Source organism: Enoplosus armatus, chromosome 3 (genome assembly GCF_043641665.1).
Source record: "Enoplosus armatus isolate fEnoArm2 chromosome 3, fEnoArm2.hap1, whole genome shotgun sequence".
Taxonomy (NCBI): Eukaryota; Metazoa; Chordata; class Actinopteri; order Centrarchiformes; family Enoplosidae; genus Enoplosus; species Enoplosus armatus.
In genome coordinates, this window is record NC_092182.1 from 1,648,662 (window position 1) to 1,665,773 (window position 17,112).

A 17,112-nucleotide genomic window follows, 5' to 3' on the forward strand; every position below is an offset into this window, starting at 1 on the left:
AAGTCCTTATGTATCTCCTCCTGGCCCTTTCTGCAGCCCCTCAGCCCCCCCCCCCCCCCCCCCCTCTGTCTGAAACAAGCTGAACAACCTCCAAACACTTGAAGAATAGTCCTGAGCAGATGAGCGTCCCTGTACTTGTAGTGGGCGTGCTGTGATTGGAGCAGATTACCTGCTGGGGGGCGTGGCTGACTGTACAGTTGTGACATCACAACCTTACGGAAGTCCCGACGGCTCGTTTAAAGGCGCAGTTTCTGAATACTGACTGAGTGGACTGAGCCTTCTGATGCTTTCACAGTATTTCTACAGCACCTAGAGCTGCTTTACGATCAGACAAGACACGGACGTCTCACTCTCTACAACATGGGACCTTAAATAAACCAGAAAGATCCTGTAACCTGCTGTTAACATCACCCTTGGCAGCTAAAAGTAAAAATGACATGTCATATTGGAGTTATTTCGCTTCATTACTGACGGTCGCGATCAATCAGGGAGACCTCTGCCTGAAATCCTCTCGAGCAACGTCGAGTGACACTGAACAAATTCCAGAGGACATGTTTTGTCTGACTGAAACAGAAGAAAATAATTGACTGCAGCGGAGCAAAGAATGCTTTTAAAGTTTTTTTTTTTTTTTTTTGGTTTCCCCCCCCCCCCCCCCTCTTTCATCTCGTTTCCATGCAAAGCCTTTGAAATCCTTTTTAGCAATCAAGACGACTTTTCTCTGGATGTACCACACAGCGTCTCCCGAATGTTTAGAGCAGTTTAACGCTGTCATTTTTTTTTTTTTTTTTGTTTGTTTTGTTTTCATAAGTGAGGCGGCACGGCTTGTATAGAGAGCCAGCATACCATATTAATTGTATTCTAGTGGGTACCGCTGATTGCCAGTCTGCATTGCTGCTGATTAACACTGGCTCTGGAACGGCCGCTGTTGTCCCAGGTGCCCCGTGTTTGGAGAGAGAAGGCTTCCAACATTAAATACTTCACAGAGGAAGTCTTTCCCAGGGCCAAGGCTACGCAGCCAGACCACATTGAAACACTTTCTGTGTGCTTTTACTTCCTCTGCTTTGTGTTGTTAAATGTTAGGATTTATGTAAGGGTGATCACAGCGAGCCGGGGCTGAAGTCACTGAATGAATTTGCTGGCTTTACTCAGGGCTCAGGCAAGTCGGAACAATTAGCATTGTTTTCTTTACCGGCGCATCCAGGGGTAGGCAAGGCGAAGCCGGCCCCGCAGACGTTTGTTTGGATCGCTTCCTGCGCAGCTTTCAACGTGCCGAGATTAACCTGAATCGTTGTCATCTGAGTGAATGGAAATTGGCGGATTAGTGCCATGTTGTTTAGACTGGAATTGTCACATACAATAGACACAACAGCTGCTGCAGAGTAACAGATCCAGGAGAATAATGTGGCCGCTCTCTCTCTCTCTCTCTCTCTCTCTATGCATTTCTATGCATCTTCAACAGCTTCACCGTTTTCAACATGTGCAAGATTGCTGCTGGCCCAGCTCCAGCACGCCTAATAAAATAAGCGTTATTATTCCTGACTGGACTTTTGAACGGCGGCCCGAGGCCACAGCACCCAGTCTGTGTAAGCGTGTGAATGTGTGTGTGTGTGTGTGTGTGTTCAGTTTAGTGCGGTGCGGTGCGGTGCAGCCCCCTTTTGCCGGTCGAGGAGCGGCTAAACGGACTTGATTAGCGCAACTGGGGTATTCAAGAACAGAGCAGCTGCTTTGATTCGGCCTGATTGCTGTTTGAAGGAAATGGCCGAGAGAGGCACTGTTCTGTCAGGAACTGTTTGGCAGACTCCAGATGCCCCTCCCCTACTCAAACACACACACACACACACACACACACACACACACACTACAAGCAGACCTCCCACTCGCATATTTTCACTCCATATTCCTCGGCCTGCTCATCTCAACTCCTGCCATCTGAACATTAGCCGTGTGTCAAACTAACCCATGAAATAATGAGAGTAATGCTCCCGACATCAGCAGGAGTGACTCATGCTGGCTCCGAGCACTCGTCAAACCAAAATGGCACCCCGGAATCTTCTGAACGACACAAGCGAGGCTTTTGGAGCCGAGATGCACTGCACTGTTAGGACGAATCCAAATTGTTTCCGTTTCAGATGGGAAAGGGGATACAAACATTTGGATGCTTGGCTTGAGAGTCTGGCAGTGGCCGCTCGCTTCTCAGCGTGCTAATGACAGGCTTTGTGCTCTCTCTCTCTCTCTCTCCTCGAGAGCCATGAGCCGTCCACGCTGGGCCGCAGCACAGAGCAGCTGGTATTAATACAGCGGTGGCCCTCCCCAGGACCCAAACAGATCTGTGTGCCAACGAGGCTGAGTGACACCAAGTCAGGGACTCTCAGGGATACTGATAATGATCACCTTCCAGGTCCGCAGGGTCTGTCTGTCTCTCTCTCTCTGCTCACTGGAAAGATTGCTTTTCAGCTTTCTCACTGGCGCTAATTCTGAGGTGATGAATGCTATATCCCCGATAAGCCCTTTCAGAAGAAGTGATCCCAAGGAGGAAACGAACAGAGGGTGAAATGAATCAGATTTAGCCGAATTCAAGGGGGGGGGGGGCGGCTGCTTCGATTTCCCACTGACTTGTTTTTCTCGAATCTTTTAAAAGACGCAAAAACCTGCCGCTCGGACGTTTCAGCAAACGGCCGCAGTCCCTCCAGGACACGGCGGTGTAGCTGTGGAGCTCCAGCACTGTGTGTGTGTGTGTGTGTGTGTGTGTGCGTGCTTTGTTTTGGCAGTCACTCACTGAGCTGAAACACATTGTTTCATCCTCCCGTGCCAAGTGCGCGGTAATGAATGTACATACATGATGCCGTTTCCTCTGCCTCCCCCGCCGCTGTTGAAACGTGAACGAACTCAAACGGCACTTCAGGACACTTTTTTTCGCAAAACTGACTTCTCCCTTCAGAATCACTCAATCACATGCCTTTTTTTTTGGTAGAAGGGCAACATGTGGTAAGGCGAACGCAGCGCCTTTTATTTGGAAATTGCCTCCCTGCCCCCCCCCTCCCCCCCTCCCACCCCCCTCTCAGTAAAGCAAATGTCAGGAGAGGAAACAGATTTTATGCTGCAGATCTGACACTAATTTGCACTTAATAAGAAAATATCCATTATTTCCTTTTCTGTTTTTTAGAAGGTCAAGCAAGAAAAGCCTTCTTGTTCACACAAATTCCTTGTGAAAGGAAAAACACGCAGGCAGAAGTTTAAGGGGAGATGAATTCTTGGACCACTACCATTAATAGGTCTTTCTACTTATTCACTTCTGCCACGACTCCTCTAAATACGAGGCCATTTACAGCCCATTGCCAACGACAGACGGTATTGTTGGGTTAAATATGTCTTCCTCCGCACTCATTACACACATGTCAAGCGTTCAGGACCTGCCTCCAATTTACATCATTAGGCCTGAAATTATTGCTTCCTTCAGTCATGGCGGGAACTCGATCTAGCAGCAAAGAAAAGCAATTATCATGGCCAGAAGGATTCCAAGTGGAGGGAAAATGTCAGGCGCGTTGATGTCTTTTCATGGGCTGCTGACAGGTTTGGGTTTTTTTTTGACTTGATAGAAGTTTTTTTTTTTTTCTTTTTATACTTATGGGGAGAAAAAAAAGGAGAAATAATTCTGACAGAGAAGGCGCCCTTAAAGACGGATCGATGAGTGTGTCAACAGGAGTGCCAGAGAGGCAAAGAGGGGGGGGGGGGGGGGGGGGGCGGGCCATTGGAGGCAGACTGGAGGATAAACAGGGGCAGGACTGAAAAAGGGTGGGGTGGTAGGTTGGTGGGTGGGTTGGTTGTGCACATCTGAGAGCAATCGCACCTTGTGACAAAATGCAGACCCTAACAGTCCGCTCCGACACTTGTTACCAGCACATAAACACTTGCCTCGGCGAGATAGTGGGAGGGGGGAGGGGGGGGCGGGGGGCTTGTGTCGATCTGTCATTTATCAACCGCTAATTAACTGTTAATTTGCCAACCTTTGGGCTCAAGCATGCAGCCAATTCATCACGCCTAACAAGCGTGTAGGGTGTTCCGCCGCTCCCAAGGGGGGGGGGGGGGGCATGAGTGCATCTGCGGCCCGTTGTTCGGCTGCCCTCGGAGCAGGAAGCCGTAAAGACGGCTGCTCTTGTGTTTGTTGATTGTTGCTGCTCAACACATTTAGAGCACCGACAGCGCGTACCAATGACGCAGAGCACATACATGAAGTTAGACTGATGTATCGCTTTGCTGATAGAGTGTAAAGTTTACACAGAGTGGATTATTCCTCAGTCCTTCAACCCCCCGCGGGTGCATGCCACTTCGGTATAAACATTCATTCAGTTAAAAATCCGCCCGACGTGTTCTGGATCTGAACACATTTGTGATCTCAGTAAAACAAAATTGCGTGGGCTCGAAAAATGTTAACGCAGTTGCCACAAGCCTGCCTGTCTTGCTAGCAGCTGACGCGCTAATGCTGTCGGCGAATGCTGCATGTGCAGTACGCTAACCGTATCATTTAGCATGCAAACATACTCGCACTGATCACGCTAACATGTTTAACATAAGGCAGCTTGTTTCTTGGTATGTTGGCATGCTAAACACTTAGCAGGTAACACTTAGCGTGTTTTGTAATGTATGCTAACTTGTTAGCATGGCATGCTAATGTTGAGTGTCAAAGCTGCAGTAGGCAATATTACTGAATTACGAAATAACTGATTTTAGACCATTGCATGTCACCAGCAATATCTAATTGAAGGGCCCCCCTTAAAGAAACGTGTGTCTGTGAGAAGCCCCCCCCCCCCAGCGCGTAACTGGCCAATCACATAGAGTCTGATCACCCTGATTGGTTGTTTGATTTTTTTTAAAAGACTACAAAGGGGCGGGCGCTCACAGACACACACATTTCTTTAAGCCTAAAACACAGCAATGTATCAGCAATTGGCAACTTCAGTCTCATCACGTCCTCGTGAAAAGCCGAATGTGCTGCGCACGGCAGCAAAGACACACTTACTTACCACTTACAAAGTGACGCGTGATGAAAAATGTCTCCGACTTCAGAGGCAAGTCGTTAAGTTCTCCCGGTGAAGAGCTGTCAGCGGCTGAAATATTTCTAATCCGGTTTCTTGGCTGTGAGACAACACTTGTGTGTGTGTGTGTGTGTGTGTGTTGGGGATATCTGATAGTGGGTGTTCTCGTGAGTGTGTGTGTGTGTGTGTGTGTGTGTGTGTGGCTGTGGCTGTGCTGACAGCAGTGGCTGTTAGCGGACAGATCGGAGTGTCTATACCACGCCGAGGTGACGGCACATGTCAGTGAGCGGCGGCTGGAAATGTCCCCATAAAGCATCGCTGTTGACAGCTGCGGCTCGGCCTGCCTGACACCCGGCGTGAAGCTCTAGTCTGCTAACACACACACACACACACACACACACGCACACACACCTCACCGATCATACCACTCCACTGACACGAGACACGCTAACAGGTCAGCCCCCAGCCCCGGCACTGTGGACAACAGGCCAACAGTTAACGTCCTCATTTTCCCCCCCGCTGACAAACAAGAAGAGGAAAGATTACGCTCTTGCTTTTTGTGCAAATGGCAAATAATACCAATAACGAAACCGCATTTTCCGAACCAATCCGTCGGCCCGTGCATGCTCCACTGCGGCACAATTTACTCAGAAACAGAACGCGCGGAGCTAATCCCATTTTAAATGAGTCACAAATTCAATGAAACTCTCTCAAAGCTTACGTAAAATAGAGCAGCCCCAAATTACTGCTATTTGAAATCCTAACTTCTCCGGCTAATCACCTCTCAGAGCAAAGATTTGATTTCAGTCGCAGCTGTTATTAGGGAAAGGTATGCCCAGAGATACCAAGCCCCCCAAAAAAGTGCCCCCCCCCCCCACAAGCAATTACACTCGCTCAAGCATACAAGTTGAAGCCTGGTGCCAAATGAGGTCGTTTTGAAGCAATTTCACTTCCTCGAGCAAATCTCTGAGGCACATTTTCTTTCTTTTTTTTGAGAAAGGACAGACTGTTTACAAACAGACGCTGATTGCATGTGTTGGGCTGTGAGGGAGAGGAGCAGCACACCTGTCCCACACACACACACACACACACACACACACACACACACTTCGCTTTATCGCCTGGGATCTGGCCGCAGCTTCTTCATCTTCCCGGCTGAGACGGACTCTCTCCGCACCTCGTCGGGCCCCCGGCCTCTCATTGCTGTTTGACGATTAACGTCTTGCCTGAGCAATTAATCCTCACGTAGAACCGTTTGCGAAATAGGTAAATGAGGCCTCTTTTTTTTTTTTTTCCAATTTGGCTAACATATTTGTATTGGGATTAAAGCGGCTGCTTGAAATACTGCCTCAGTGTGCTCTCCCTGCAGCTGCGTGGTCCAGAGCCCGGGGCCCCTGCTCACTCTAATGTGCTCTGATGGTCCCACCAGAGGATTTCCTTACACCAACTCCCGGCCCGCCGCTCACTTGATCAGGCCCAGGCCTCAGTGCGCTCATTCATTCATCCCGCGGACCCCCCCCCCCCGAGTATGTGTGTGTGTGTGTGTGTGGGTCAGCGTGTGAGAGCTCACCTCGGCGGTAATGACAGCCCACTGAAAGGGGACCTGTGGTGAGCCCGAGCCAGCCAGATCTTTTCAAGATGCCTGCAATCAGGCGCTCAGGACCGTGTCATTGCACGGCCCCCGTCTCGCGCTCGCGCTCACACCGGTTCGAGCCCCCAGACTCCGACTGTGGCCACGCTGGAATAGCCCCCCCCCCCCCCCCCCCCCCCCCCCGTTGATTCAAAGTGAACATGTCCTTATTCTACTCCCTGAAGCTTTTTTGGCCTCTTCGCAGAACTCTTAATTTGCGTACTGCTTACGTTTTTTTTCTTTTTTTGAGCGTTCAAAGCTTCAAATGCTAACCGAACATCAAACCCATTAAATCTGCCGTACATAATCGGACTCAACGGTGAGGCGTATTTCTCTGTGAAGTTTATTTCCTGTAACACATCATTTAGGGCCAAGTGTTCCCAACAGGTCATTAAAATCCCTATAAAAGGACTAAACTGCAAATGTTTGTGCCACAGGCTGGAAAAACAGCGCTCAATCAAAGCACTTTCGTTTGAATCCCTCGCGTTTCCTCTGCAGTGTGGTGCCCGCGCTTTGAAACCCAAGAAACAGAAAATAAACACGCCGCTCCTGGTAAAGAAAACACGGACAAATTCACTCCGCTTTGTCTGTCTGTCTGTCTGTCTGTCTGTCTGTCTCCCCCTGCAGAAACACACCCACACACACACACAGAGATCAGGTATGGGGTATTATTTACATGTGTTTTATAAGATTCATGTACGTGAAATGAAGATGAACCTTGCAAGACGCGCGTTATATTCTCTCCACGCGTCAGGTCTGCCGTGTGAGGCGTCGCTGCAGGACCCTGGCCGCGTGTGGACGCTGTGTGCAGGCCCGGTCCGCGGCCCAGTCGCTCCGCAGCCCCCCTCTGTATTATCACAGCTGTTGAAGCGTGCCAGTTGAGGGAAATTTTGTCCGCAATTCACCTGAATTAGAAGGCGTAATGGTTTGTTTATTTTGGAGGTTTCGCTTTTTAGCAAATCATTCCTTATCTGTCATTTTGCTTATTGTCCCATTGAATGGCTCCAGAAAAGGGGGGGGGTCGTGGGGAGGAGGGTTAGGGTTAGGGTTAGGGTTAGGGTAAAGGTGGGAAAGCCCCACCTCACGCTCTCAAACAGTGCGATTGTGTGCAGTTAACACATCCGACCACATCTCTCTGGCCTTTTTGTTTATCGGCCTTGTTTCAGATTTCCAACAAAAGAGAGAGACTTCGGGGGGAGGGGGGGAAAAAATGCCACAGTTATTCGAAATGAGAGATTCAAAACGGCTAAAAATAGCTGCTGATTAGAAAGAGTTTTCCCTCTGCTCACGCCGACTTGCGGCGCACATTGTTTCTTCAGCGGCGCACAGCTCGCTCTGTAATCAGCGGGGCGGACGCTTCGAGTCCTCCCGCAGTAGGCCGCATGAGTGAGGCCCGTCAAGATGGGAATTATCACAGGACGGTCTATAAATCACGTCACGGGATGCACAAACACGGGCTGATGTGGTGAACATCTTGAGTCACCCAAAATGCAAACGGGGGGGGGGGGGTTTATACAGACATCTCACATGAGCATGGGGATATTGTTATGCTTATCAATTTTCCATTACGCATTAGATTTTTTTTTTTCTTTCTTTCTTTCTTTTTTTTTTTTCCGCCTCGGTCAGAACTTGCTCGTTTCCGTAAACAACTTTACAGCATTCGGAGGGTCAACGTCCAGAGGCTGGGGAGGGTGGGGGCGGGGGATGGGGAGGATAATTAACAGACAAACAAATAGCTATTTGGAGGGAAGTGGCTCAGCTAGCCGAGCGTTCCTTGATGTGCGGGCTGAGTGTGTTGTAATGGCCCTGCAGATGTCTTTAGCGTTCCTCCCCATTGAGATGCGGTCAGTGTGGGATGTGGAGTGGAGGTTTTTCTTTTTTCTTTTTTTTTTTGTGATTCTTTTCTTTTTTGGTTGCTGGGGTTTGAGGGTTTACACAGAGCCCGGGCAGCCTCGGCGTTCTAAATCAGCCCGTCACACACCACTGCCTCCCCGTCAGAGGCCTATCTGCTACCACTTAACTCAGAAATGCAACAAATTTACTTATAATTACTTAAAATTTGGTCGTGCTTGTAAACACTTGCGCTCTGACAGTTCATTTATTTTGTTTGATTGCCGCCGACTATTTATAGTGGAGGGCCGCCTGCATGCAGATTCCATGTGTCATCTAGATTCTGCAGCGAGACAAAAGTGGCTGGGATGATTATCCCACTGCTTTCGGGGTGTTTATTTACTCACTGAGGTCGAGCAGAATGCGGCTGTAATTGACATGCATTCAAGCCTGGGATGGCAATCCTCAGGGCTCTCTGGGAGTGTCTGACGGAGGCAAAGAACGCTCCTTATCTCCGAAACTCTGTGTTCCGCGCAGAGCGGTCGCTTCGGCTTGTGACCGCCGATCGCAGGTTGCATGTGTCTATGACTCGCCAGTGGAGCTTTTAGCTGCTATTTTCCTCCAGAGTTGGTGGAGACCATAGACTGTATACAAAGATGGACGACATGTCAGCTCCGCCAAAAGTGAAGCCAAAACGTCTCGATCGCCCCCTGGTGGCTGGCTGCAGTATAGGTCATAAGCCCCACCCCCTCCATGTTAGTGGTAGGGACATACACATCAAATAGATTATTCCCAAAGACGGTTTCTGTCATTTCAGGTTGTTCTTATCACGCTGATGTTTGTTCAAGTGTTCGTTTTTCAATTATTATTATTATTATGATTTCAAGTGACAGCTATCACTGACTAGCGATTGGACCGGGCGGGTGTATGGGCGGGATCTCGATACTGCGGCTCCACCCCCCCAATCACCACTGCGCAGACTCTGGCTCCAAATGACGTCACCAGTGCAAGATGGCAGCGGCCATAACATGGCTTCATGTTTGTACAGCGGGAGGAAGTGGAGACGCGTCGGCCATCTTTATATACAGTCTGTGGTGGAGACACGTCGGCCATCTTTATATACAGTCTTGGGTGGAGACGCGTCGGCCATCTTTATATACAGTCTCTGGTGGAGACGCGTCGGCCATCTTTATATACAGTCTGTGGTGGAGACACGTCGGCCATCTTTATATACAGTCTCTGGTGGAGACGCGTCGGCCATCTTTATATACAGTCTGTGGTGGAGACGTGTCGGCCATCTTTATATACAGTCTCTGGTGGAGACGCGTCGGCCATCTTTATATACAGTCTGTGGTGGAGACACGTCGGCCATCTTTATATACAGTCTCTGGTGGAGACGCGTCGGCCATCTTTATACACAGTCTACAGTGGAGACGCGTCGGCCATCTTTATATACAGTCTCTGGTGGAGACGCGTCGGCCATCTTTACATACAATCTGTGGTGGAGACGCGTCGGCCATCTTTATATACAGTCTACGGTGGAGACGCATCGGCCATCTTTATATACAATCTGTGGTGGAGACGAGTCGGCCATCTTTATATACAGTCTACAGTGGAGACACGTCGGCCATCTTTATATACAGTCTCTGGTGGAGACGCGTCGGCCATCTTTATATACAGTGCATGGTGGAGACGCGTCGGCCATCTTTATATACAGTCTCCGGTGGAGACCAAAACAGAGCTAAAACAGAGTGAATATTGAACTTACACACAACTCTTCGGGAATCTTGATGTTGCTCTGCGTCTGCCGGATGAGTAGGCGATTGCTTGCGAACATGCTTTGCGTGAAAAAAAAGTTTGTACGCTGATAATATGTCAGCATCATGTCACAGTTGTGTACAGTGTCATGCGGCTTTAAAAGAGCGACTTTTTTTTTTCCATTGTAGAGACCCTTTAAACCACTAAATACTACAGCGAGAACAAACGGAGAAGTCCAAAACAGGCTCATGACTCCTGGAGGGAACCAATGGATTCAATCTATTATTAGGTCCAATTCCTTTTTTTAAGATTTGCAGTTTTCTCGATACACCCCCGTTCTGTTCCAAGACACTGACACTGATTCCCTCGACTGCACTGGTATTCACATGGGGATTTTCTTCACCCACAAGACAGATCTGTGGCTAATTGACTTGTTATTTAAGATGTCCTTTGGAGCGCGTAACACAAACGAGCAACTTCTTCTCCCTTACAGAAAAACTGTGGGAGCCATGGAGGCGAGATGAGGCCAGCGTTACTCCGACGAGATATCTCCCGATTTTAATTGTCACCATTCCAAAAAAAAAAACAAAACGAAAAGACCCTTCGCTGATTGCTTTGACTTCAATTTAATTTCATTAAAAGCAGTGACTCTTCTTGGCCGTGCGCTCCGGTCTGGATCATTTCTGCTCAGAGTTCACATGGGACTGATAACGCTGCTGCTGACTGATCAAGTACAGAAACTCGCAGATGACAGAAACCTTGAAGGGAGAAAAAAAATCTTTAAAAATCATTTTGATATATTTCACCGCCGGTGATTTGGACCACCGTCGCGTCGCAGAAGGCTGCGCGGGTAAAATGCCTCCTTTCGCCGTGGTGGCCTTTAAACTCCACTCCGCCTCGCAATAAAGCCCAGTGTCTGCAACAACATTCATCTTCATAATAGAGCCTGGCTGGATTTGCCCCCCCCCCTGTAAGGAGCCCAACTTAGCTGGGTTAAAGGAAAGCATTACAGCCAGCAGGCATGTGACCGCATAATTTCAGCCAGAGAGGCCTACGCTTCCTCCGTTTGCTGTCATTATGCCCTCAGTAAGCCACATAAAGGCCCAGCCATCCTGCGGAGATCACTGCGCTCCTTCGCCGCTCCGCCTGATTGGCTATTATCTAAATGAACCAATGTTCTATATCAGGGCTTTTGACGACATAACTACCCCCCTGTTAATATTCAGAGGAAGTGCTGGAGGTCAGGGAGCTCCCAGCCGCTTGACCCCGGGGTCGGGGCGAACCCGAGCCGCGGAGTGGCAACATGGCAACGAATGAGCCCTAATGATTTTAGATGGTATCTGTTACACAGCCGCCCAGAGAAAGCCAATCTCTCCGGGGGCAATCTGGCCGTGGAGAAAAAGCAGAGGTTCAAAAATAAACCCCACTTGTTTCAGAGAGAGAGACAGAGAGAGAGAGAGGGGGGGGGGGGCGCAGCACGTCATTGGAATCCCCATGCAGGACGGTGAATAATTACACCCAGATGACCCCCGCAAGCAGCTCTGGATGCGCCGCCGGTGGATGCATCGTGCGTGCGGTTGTTTAGGGAACCGGAGTCCAGGAAATGCGGCGAATGATTTGGACTGTTTGTTTGTTTACTCAGTGCTTAAGTGACTTCAGCACCTTGTTAAAGAGGTACCCCCCCCCCCCCCCCCCCCCCACCCCCTCCCTCCCTCCCAGCCCATCACAGGAGCCTCTCTCCGGAGGATTAGGTGAGCATTTGCTTCAGTCGGGCTAAAAGAGAAAAAAAAAAGAAAAAAAAAAGAAAAAAGGGGGGGGGCTTTTGTGCAGCCGTTTAAGACACTTGTTGATGCGTGGCATGGCTTTGAGTTTCCCTAAAATACTCCTGTAAACATTGGGCTTACGCGCTGCAACAAAACCATGACCTTAAAGAGCGCTTTCAAAAGCACCCCCCCCCCCCCCCCTACTACTGCGTGTAAACAGAGTAATTGTACTTGGGAGACTCCCCAGTGCCGGCTGAGTGCAATTTATTGCCACGTCACCCACAATGAAATCGGGGGCCGTTGTGATAGCAGCAACGCAGGTAACAGTTCTCAGCGATGGTCTTTATCATGACTGCTAACACCGCCACTGCTATTATTATTATTATTATTATTATTATTATTATTATCACAGTCCGCCCGTACTGATGTAAGTTTATTTATATGATATAAATAAATCAACCTATAATTGAATATAAATATAATTAGATAATGATGTGTTGGTTGGTATACAGTTTTTTTTTTATTTGGGCTATTTTTTTTTATTTTATTTGGATGAGAAAGCCTTAAATTTGGTTATTAGAGTTCTCATCATATCATCATCATGCTCACTTAGATTTTACGGAAGAAAAAAAAAATCTACAAATATGACACTCACAGCGAATATAACAGTAACAGTACAGCTAATTATATATATATATATATATATATATATATATATATATATTACATTTAGCAAGACTCAAACATGAAAAAAACGAAATAACCTGTAGAAAATCACAGACGGAACTCCAGTCAAAAACATGCCTTTTTAGCATTTGGCATTTCTGTGACGAACCAACGTCTCGTCACGCTGCAATCTGACGTTCCAGCTCGCCGCTATCGCCGACGTGACTTCCGCTGCGAGTCAGACTACCGAGGATGATGATGATGATGATGATGATGATGATAATGTCAGAGCAAACAGATGCGCTGTCGCCGATCTACTGTATTCTGCCCGCGCTGGCTCCTATAAACAAAAAAAAAAAAACCCCTCTAAAAATAACTGCTCAGCTCTGCTGACAGATGTCCGCGCTTGTGTGTGTGTGTGTGTGTGTGTGTGTGTGTGCGTGTGTGTGTGTGTGTGTGTGTGTGTGTGTGTGTGTGCGTGTGTGTGTGGGTGTTGCACCGAGTTAAATATGTTGCATCTGTTGTTTGGCTTCTCTGTTTACGGAAATCTATCACAAAGTGCAGCTCGTCGGTGTTTATGTCAGGAGGAGGCCTTGGTGCGGCTCTTGTGCTCAACTCTTGACGGGATCACATTCATTTGCCGGGAACCCGGTGGGGTGGGGGTGGGGGGGGCACACCAGAGCCAGCGGCTGGAGTTGGACACCAAAGCACAAAAGATGGTCAGAGAAATCTCCAGAACTTTGACAGCTACCAAAACTTTCTCTCGGACATGGGCAAATAATTGAAATAAAAAGAAACTCTTACATCTGGTTTAAGGCGTCGAACAACCTATTAATAAATACATAACAAAACCTTGTGTGTGTGTGTGTGTGTGTGTGTGTGTGTGTAATTAATAACGCTCTCATTTATGGGTGGGCTCCCGCTTTCACCCCGTGACACGTCGTTTCCTTGATGGGCGTCAAAAAATTAAGGATGAAGTGTTGTTTTCCAGTTCCAGAATCTCAGGCCCGCCAAAGGTTAAGGAAACACGCCGCCATAAAACAGAGCCTCAGTGTTTTACTTGCACTTCTCAAGCTGTCGGACCTTTTTTTTTGGGGGGGGGGGGGGTTTAATGCTGAGGCAACACTGTGTTTTGTTTGACAACGGTTTTTTGACTTTTGTGCTTCCTCTCGCTCCATTACTGAAGGATCTTTAAGCCCCCCCAACTTTCAGAAAGCTTTGTCGGGGCAGCGGCGTGTGCCCCCCCCCCCCACACACACAAGTCCACCTGTCCAGGAAGAGTGGACTCCGATGCAAATCTGCCCCATGGTAATAACCTGTCAGAAAATATTTAGAAATCCTTATGAAAAGTAATTTCATTGATACATTTTTGGGAAGCAAACCAAAACACACAGGGGGGGGGGTGTGTGTGTGTGTGTGTGTCAGCGAAACGCCAGCAGAGTTCCTGTTGGCTGACAGAGCAGTTAATCCACGCCGAGCTCCAAACAACAAACTGCAGAGGGACACAAGCTTTCAAGTCTGCCACTTTTCATCACGCATCGGGGGTGGGAGGGTGGAGGGTGGAGGGTGGGGGGGGGGGCAACCCAGGACTCTTTGTGGGTAAATCGCTCCGGGGTCCCGCACACAAGTGGCGGATCTCTGTAGCTTTACCAATCTGTTGGCAGAGGAATCACTGCGCGTTATTACCTGTGACATCCCTGAACTCTGGAAGAATGGGATGCATAAAAGGCAGAGCAATGTGTGTGTGTGTGTGTGTGTGTGTGGCGGGGGTGGTGGGGGGGGGGCATGGCCACACAAAGGCAAAAACTTAACCTGACATTCCTGCGTAATTAAGACATCTCTCACGCGGCACGTTTCTCCTGACCACTGGGGACTCTCACACGGGACCAGAGGGTTTTATCAAAGCAACCGAGGGGGGCAGGCAGCCCCCCCCCACCCCCCACCCCCTTTCACATCTGCGACCACTAAGCTGAGCGCAGCGCCGGCCATGACTGCAGTTAGACTGTAACACTCCGCAGGCATTGTTTTTAAATACACTGACGTTTAAATTGTGATCCCACTTGCCCTCTCCAGGAGGGACCAGTGGAGCTGACAAAGACGCGCAGGAAGGAGGCGAGAAACCAGAACTTGTTTTGTTTTTTTTGTTGCTACATGTTTGATTAGGCTTGAGACTGCAAAAAAATAAAAAAATAAATAACACAATTCAACACAATCCAGGTATTTTTTTTTTTTCATCCGGGCGCAGCAATGTGTCTCAATTTCTGGGGAAAAAAAAAAACTCTTTGGACAAATTGTATTGAAGAGGCTGAAATGTTCTTCCCGCACTGGAAGCAACAGGCCGGAGATGCAGACAGAAATGACTAGAGGTTTTGTTTTTTTGTTTGCACATAATTGACTTTTTGAATGCATTATATTAGGGAATGAAATCTTGCAAAAAGAAAAGCACTGGAGGCTTGTCCCAGCAGCAAATCCCCGTAACTCTCGTTGTCAGTGTGGTGAGAACGATCCCGGGAGGACAACAATTCGTGTGATTGTTTCGTTTTCTGATGTCGGAGCACTTGGCGCTCTTGTGTTAACAATTAGCCAACAATAACATCTCACTTTGACGCTAACCAGGGTGGAAGCCCGGAGGGGGGGGGGGGGTCACGACCTTTAACAGCCGCGATCGCAGACCTCCTTCACACACACACACACAGATAGGATTGAGAAATTACATAAAACATCAATGTGAGGAAATGCAGATTCCCATGAAGATCACTGCGCGCGTTTTATTGTGGTGAAATCAATTGCGTCCAGATGCGGGATTAAAACAGGCCGCAGTACAACGCATGAAGGCTTCGCGTGTGATCAGTCTCTAATTACGCACAGCGCGAGTTAATTGACGTATTTTTGGTTGGAGACACTCACTTTAAATGTGCAATAACTCATTTTTTTCTCTTAATCTCCTCATTGATGTTTCACATCCCGTTTCCTTTCTTTTCTGTAATTTTCTGTAAAAAAAAAAAAAAATCTGGATGTAAATTGACATTCAAAAAAAACAAACAAACAAAGAAAGAATCAAAATGTGTATTAAAAAGCGTATTGAATGGTCAAATACATGCAGATCAAGCCTAACCCTCAACATTTTTTTTTGGACTCCACCTAGTGGCGTAGACTCGCTGTTGCTGGGGAGTTTAACACTTCACGGGGGGGGGGGGGGGGGGGCTGCGTGGGGCCCAGATTTAAGGACGAACTCAAATCTGGTGAGGCATCAAAAGCAAACGCGAGGGAAATATTATTTCTCGACCGAGCAGATCCCGCATGAATCTCATGTGTGCATTATACTTAAACGCCGCGACACCCGGGCAGGGCGGGGCTGGGGGGGGGGGGGGGGCGGGGGCGTCCTCGGGTAAAAAGAGGCCGACTACTTGAGAGCATTTTCACGTTAATACATTTTTAATGGTGTTGACTTTGGCTTGGTTTTAATTAATGACTTGGCTAAAGCAGCTGCTGAAGCTCCGGGAGACCGAGCGGGAGTCCAGAGGTGGACCAGAGCCAGATCAGTTTGTGATGCTGTGATTGGACGCAACTACGAGGCATGGCAATGTGAAGCAGGGACGACAACAACAACAACAACAACAACAACCCCCCCCCCCCCCCCCCCGAACATGTTTAGTCGTCACCACAGAAGCCGTCACAACATTGCAAAGTGGGAGAGGAACACATTACAAAGTAGGTTTTCCACAGTAACTGTATTGCAAAAGTAAACAAGGCCGACAATCATATCATATTCAACAACAATATGCTTGTTCCTCGGGAATATGCCATTTTTCTCTCCATGTCTTAGAAAAAGTGAGCCGCGATACTCAAACAGAATCTGTCTAAATACAGAAAAATATATAGATTCAGGTCGAAAAGGGTTGTAAATACTTACTAGTTACTGTAAATAACAGTGAGGGAAGACAGCTACAACAGGTATCATCCACTGTCCTGGCACAGTGGATGCATTTAATGGGTCAGACATACAAAAATAAACCACGACCAAAAAAAAAAGCAAACACACGTACAAATAATAATAAAAAAAAAACAAAAAAAAAAACCTGAAAATATGTCCCACTGACGGAAGAGTTTGATCGGAGCGCATCTCATGCTGTATCTGAAGTGGACGCACGGTTTCCATGTGTGGGACTAAAACGCTGCCGCTATTCCGAGTGTAAGCACATTAAACCGCGTTCAAAAACGCCTTGAACGCATCAAAACAAGAACCGCTGTGATGGCGCAGCTGCGTCTAATTATAATATCAACAATAACAATAATAATAAAAATAATGATGATGATGATGATGATGATGAGGTGCCACATGAGAAATGTTGAACCGTGATAACATCGACATTGAGTGAAGACAGGATGGAGGTTTAAAAAAAAAACAAAAAACGTGGATTCTAGTGCGTAA